The sequence below is a fragment of the Aythya ferina genome (genome assembly GCF_964211825.1).
Source record: "Aythya ferina genome assembly, chromosome: 2".
NCBI lineage: Eukaryota > Metazoa > Chordata > Aves > Anseriformes > Anatidae > Aythya > Aythya ferina.
In genome coordinates, this window is record NC_140297.1 from 139,944,748 (window position 1) to 139,951,223 (window position 6,476).

The window sequence follows — 6,476 nt, forward strand, 5'->3', positions numbered from 1 at the left end:
TCTAACAGCTCAAGTCATTAAAGACTGGATAGATGCTCTGTAACTCCAATAATTGAAAATACTGATAAAGCCCAGTGCTAGTCTAGTTCTCTGCCTTTCTGGAAAGCTGGAATCGAGGATAATGACAACCTCTCTAAGCCTTAAAAACGTGTGTACCAAATGGTCTTTTACCTCTCTTCTTTCTCTTAATGGATCTGTCTTAATTTACTTTGAAATATGCATTACACCAAGCTTTCAAGTCCCAAGATAAATTTAACATACAAAATTGTTTTGTGATATAAACAGTGCCTGAAATTACCAATACAGTAATATTCTTTCTTTAAATATCTTTGACTAATCTTTTCCTGAAACTTGGGATAAAGTTTACATAGAGCACAAAATAAAGCTATGCACATATTTAGAAAAAAAAATGTTAGAAGTTTCTGAAAACTGAACTGGGGTATGGACAAAGTGGTTGCTACTACATTCCCGTTCCTATTAGTAACAGTTGAACTGTGGTACTAGCAGGTAACAAGAAAACATTAGCAGTATTTAAAATCTCTTAAAATCCTTTCACTATTTTAAACTTCCAAAAACCAATTCAGATATGGAGCAGTAACAAGTTAATGCAACATACTTTTTGTCTGACAATTGTTCAACCGATTTGTGAAGAACTGCAGGTCTTTTTTATTTTACCAGATAAAGAATGCACTTGGTTTGAAGACAGTCATTGAATTTCAGAAGCTAAAAATAAATAAATAAATATGAAAAGTTGAACTGCTTTAATAAAAAATAAGTTTAATATTCCACAAAGCATGGAAAAAATTCAGTAGCTGGGGTGGATGCGGAATCGTTTGCCTTTGAAGTTTGACCACCCAGGTTCAAGATGCAATTTCAGAAAGCTACACCTGGGCAGGGGACTGCTGCAGCCCTGCACTGATGCTGACTACTTGCTGAATAGGTCTTTGAAGGTATCTGACCGCTCTGGCTGTGTTTACGGGTAAAGATCTCTGCCAGTGTTGACCTCTGGTATTTGCAAAAATTCAGATGGCTGGCACCAGATGTATTTTAAAGTCTCATGGGAATAAATGTTATTTCCTGTGTTTCACCCTTTTTGTGCTTATTCTTTCACTTATTTTTGTTCCGTATGGTACTTACGCTTTTTTTAATGGACAAAAATTTAAGCATAATTAAAAAAAAAGAAAGAAGAATTGGGTAACCTCTACCACACCTTCATGAGCTGTCTGCTTTGTGTCTCTGCAAGTGGAGCTAGGAGTACCTTTCTGATGTACATCTATCAAATCCGTTTCTGTATAATAGCTGGATTTTGCTTCCAATTAAAAAGTATTTGAGATGCAAAGTGTAATTAAAAGATTAAAAACATGCCAGGACATTTATATCTGAATTCTTTGCTAATGTTATTCCTGTATTTCAACTTTGTTCATCAAAAGTAAATTTAAAATAAAAGTTTGCTTGATTTCAGGTCTTGCTGGTTAAAATAAACTAATGACAAACATGAGCTATCTTTACACCCACAACACTTTCCCTTCGTTAAATGGCTCACAGGTGGTTTCCCAGCACTAACAGAAACGGGAAAGGAAGATGTGACTGAAGTGAAGAACCATTTCTACAAGAAGAGCAGAGTGGAAAAAAATCACTTTTTGTGAAATGGAAGTGTTAAGTTTGTGAGTTACAGAGATGACGGTGGGATTGTTAATGGCCACCAAAAGGAGCTTAATAGCAAGAAATATGTTCTGGGTTGGTCGTGTATTCAGGATGAACAAAGCTCCCTTTTTTTTATGAAGTTGTTAGGCATCCCACTTTATCTTCCTAGTGCTCTGCCTGATCATATAAAACTGGATCTGCCAGATGAAGTCTTTGAGAAAATTAATACTAAATTGTTTAATTAGTTGGTGTCTTAAGCTACCTGGGAAGCTGCATTATCACCAGGCCTAACTCTAGTAGTATCATACCTACTATCAGAGAGTACCTGCCAGTCTTGAATGACCCAGACAAAGACGGAGGATTCGAGGATGCTGAAGCAGGTGGAAAGGTTCCTTGGCTACGGGTTTGGGTCACTGATGTTGCCTCTCTTGGACTTGCTCTGTTTCCAGGTTCCTACAGGCAGAGCTGCAACCTGGACTTCCATCTGAAGATATTAACAATCCAAGAGTGTATCATTAATGAAATGTGAAGACATGTCACTGAAACGCCAGTGAGTGGATGTGATACAAATGCATCAGGCTGGTTCAAGGCAGAACTCACCTTGGAAATTACTCAAAGCTGTTTTTCCTAAAATGTGATTTCAGTAGAGAAGATCGTCATAAGAACAGACACTGAGAGAAGCTGCTAATTGGGATGAGGTTTCCTAAGGAGAGAAGGAGAAAGTCACCAAGCCAGCAGGACAAAACAAGGAAGGACAAGCAATGAAAAAACAAGGGAGAACTTTGTCTTTTAAAATAATATAACCTCAACAGCATTAGATATATTCAGGGCACACATACTGAAAGTTTCTGTGCTTGACAATGGGAAACTGTCTCACTCATTTGTGACATGTAGCTTTGTAATCAGCCAAGAGGTGTTGCAATTACAGCAAAGTTACAAGGACAGAAGCACAGAAACCACACAAGAAGCAAAGTTATGCCACAGAGAAGCATAGTTAGATGAGCACCCCTTGCAAAAACAAACAAACAAACAAACAAAAAAAAAACATAAATCAAAGAAGGACTCAAAAAGACATTTTATTCACAGGAATTTGGTAGGTCTTCCTCCGTTCTGGCCAGAACACAATTTCATCTCCCTGTGAGACAGTGATTCAGCGTTGTGCTTGACCATTTCCAGCGCCATTTCACTAGTGCAATTAAGATGCAAGTCAACTGAGACTTGCAGTTTAGCATATGCAACAATTTTAATGCAAGATTTTATCCGTTAAAGTATCTGTGGAGCTAGCTATGGGACTCTGCTCAAGGGAGGTTCAGGTTGAAAATCAGGAGACATTCCTTCTCAGAAAAAGCAGCCAGGCACTGGGATGGGTTGCCCAGGGAGGTGGTGGAGTCACCGTCCCTGGGGGTGCTCAAGAAGAGGTTGGACGTGGTGCTTGGGGACATGGTTCAGTGGGTGACATTGGTGGCAGGGGGATGGTTGGGCCAGGTGATCTTGAAGGGCTTTTCCAACCTTAATGATTCTGATTCTATGGTGAAAATCTCACTGTGCCTACCCCAGCAGCCCCCATAACTCCATGTCGTGTTGGGTCCATCAGTGGGCAGACAAGGTAGGTGCTGCCCAGCATGCCCACAGCCGTGGTGTGTTGTTGCTGAGGCCAGGCTGCCTGGGGATGTGAGAAGCCAGGCCTCAGGAATGCCACGGGCTCCACCACCACGCTCATCGGGCAGACCCAGGGCAGCCCCCCATGTTCAGAGCTGTCACTGCTGAGCTGTAGCACTGCCCCCCGGCTTACATTGTTTTGTGAAATACTTGAATGTCCTGGACCAATTCATTTGTTTCTGTGGCTTAATCTTCTTCCATCCCCAGTCTTGGTGGGCAGTTTTGCAGTGGGGCCTTTGGACTCCTTCAGAGTCAGAAAGCTTCACCCAGTGAGCAAGTGGAAACAAGTCTCTGTATGGGCTTTTCATCATAATGTTTATATGATGGATAAGTCTGGATGGCCTGATTTATCCTTTATCAGTGAGGCATTCAATTCTCCCTGGGAGGTCAGTTGAAGTTTATCTATTTCTGTCTGACAATGTATTTAGTTTAATACATTCAATGCTTAAATTATTACAATAAAGTAACAGCTAGAGGGAAAAGCAACCGTAAATCAGTTGGCTACTTGGAGGAAAAAAATTGATCTGCTAATAGCTCCAGCAGTTTCCCAAAGGACAAGCTTTCTGCAAGGCATACTCTGATATCTGACATATGTCCCGCTCTTGTTGGTGAAAGTATTAAAGGTTTATCTTGATAGAAAACTTAATTAATCTGAGTAGTAGAGAGTAAAGAGTAGTAATCTGTGTAGTAAAGAGCAAATCCTCTCTCTAGCATTTTCTATTGTGCAAGAATACACTATTTCTTATGTGAAATAAGTGCTTATTCAGAATGACCCCAGTGAAGAATGAATGACTAACTAATTGCATGATTTTTATCCCACATTCAAAAAATGCCCTCCTCCTGTATATGGACATGGGATTTTCCTTCAGTGGGCAAACCTCTTAAAGGTTAGTGTATGCTTTCATGACAGTTACTTGCCTCTTGTTTTGATGAATGCTGTCATTTTGCTCAAACCTCTGCCTTCTTCTTTTTGGTTGTTACTCAGACGATCAATTTATTTTATTTTATTTTATTTTATTTTATTTTATTTTATTTTATTTTATTTTATTTTATTTTATTTTATTTTATTTTATTTTATTTTATTTTATTTTATTTTATTTGCATAGTGAAATGTTAGCATAATTTGACTTTTACCTGGAGGTAGGGAATCCCAGAAAGTAAAATATTGATACGACTTACACTTTTAAGCTTTTTGCAGAGACTGAACTAGGACATTACTGAGTATAATAATCCAATAATAAAAAATTTAAAAAAAACAACTTCCTCAAACAATTTTTTAAGATTCCGGTGTTAATATGCATTCCTGCAAAGTACTACTGTGACTACAACGCCACACTCACTGCATTTATTTAGAAGCTACTTGAAGATTTTTTAAATAAGCATATCTGTGCTAGTAAAGGAACAAAGTAGAGGGGAAGGAGTTTTGGATTATGGTAAAGTATTAAACACACTATATAAATAAAATGTATAAATTAAAAGGTGTTAAAAGGGATTGAGGAACTGATCCCATTGATTTTATGCAGTTCCAAAGTTGTGTGGGTTTTTTGGTAGAATATGAGATATGTATTTCTTATACCTGCCATAATTTTTCCTGAGAGCTCTTACTTTGGCTTTCTGCAGCAGCACAGACGGCTCTTTGTTTCCTCCATCAGACAGCCAGGCTGCACAGAGACACTCGAGGAATACAGCAGCCTTCTCTGAGCTCAGCCTCTCACGCTGCCTTGCAGCTTTCCCCGAAATATCCGTAAGAAAGTTAACAAGACCTAAATTATGAACTCCGCAATTAAAGGCACCAAAGGTAGATCAGCAAAGATACTGGGGGTTGCACTGGTGAGCACAGCAATGTTAACCCCGTGTGCTTTGCTGCTGAGCCCATGACACACACGAGCTCCCCACAGCAGCACACAGCCAGGACTGCCACTCAGCACCAGAATCCCCAGGCACAGCAGAGCAGGGACACTTAGGAAGCAGTAAGAGTTAATGGCAGATGAAAGGTCCAGGACTTGGCACTTCCCACACTGGGCCCCTTTTGGCTCTGGATCCTCATCATTGAATTAATATTTAGACACCTAAGCCTGGTTTTCCTGGTTGTGAAAAGCCCTGAGTAATGTAGTTCCTATCTGAGAAGAAACCATGTCTGAGTGGTTAAAGCTTCTCCTCCCCGTGTAAGGAGGTGATCTGTTCTACCAAATCTGTTTGGGGCTCTTCCACCAGATTTGGGTCTATTTCACCAGACTTGGAACCTGGTCTGTCACTCCCGACCTCTGCACTAGCCATAGGCAATGGGTTTCCATTAGAAAATGCTCTTATTTTTCCTACTGCAGTTGCAGTTGAAGAGGAATGAATGAGCGCCATTTATTTACTGGTTCAATTAAAAAAATAAAAAATAAAATCATGACTAACAGTATTTATAAAGTCAAAGAGTGTGCAAGAAAAGCAGAGTCCCAGCAACACAATGGGCAGGCCCTTGAATTTAAGCCTTTTATAGGTGGGGTGAGTGGAAACACTGGTGTGTATGAGCACATCTTTCTCTCCAGACTGTGTGGCTGTTTTTTGGGGCGCTGAGAGGCTATGAGAGGAGGGGAAAACAGGGCCAGTTGCAGCAGGGAGACTGCACGCATGGCACCAACCTAGTGTGGTGAGCATCTGCTATGTGCAGTGCACCAACAGTGTCACAGTGAGCACGCCTGCGTTGTACAGCCTGCTTGTGTAGAAGATTTTAGTGATATTTAAATAGTGGATGCATGTATCTCCATTGGCAAGACTGCATATAAAAAATAAATGCTCCATATGGCTAAATAGGTAAGATGAAGGAATCACTGGTTGACACAAGATGGATCCTTGTTTAAAGATGGTCAGGCAAGTTTAATTACAACAGCCCCAGTTGCCCTGGAAATATCTAAGGCAAATCAGATCAGTATTACTGATTCAATTTGAGGTTCTCTCTGACATTCAGGGAAATTCGCAAATTTCGCATTTGAAAGCTTCTAGCCTAGACCTAAACTCTAAGGGTGAGCAAACCTGGATGGGAAAATGCATATAGATGCATGTGTACATTTTGATATCTAAAATAATAAGCAATGGTATTACGAAGGTCTACAGCACTGCTGTGCTGTGTGCTTCATCTGTTGCACACCTCATGAAGAAATACCCTTGGTAATACAAAAGTTCAG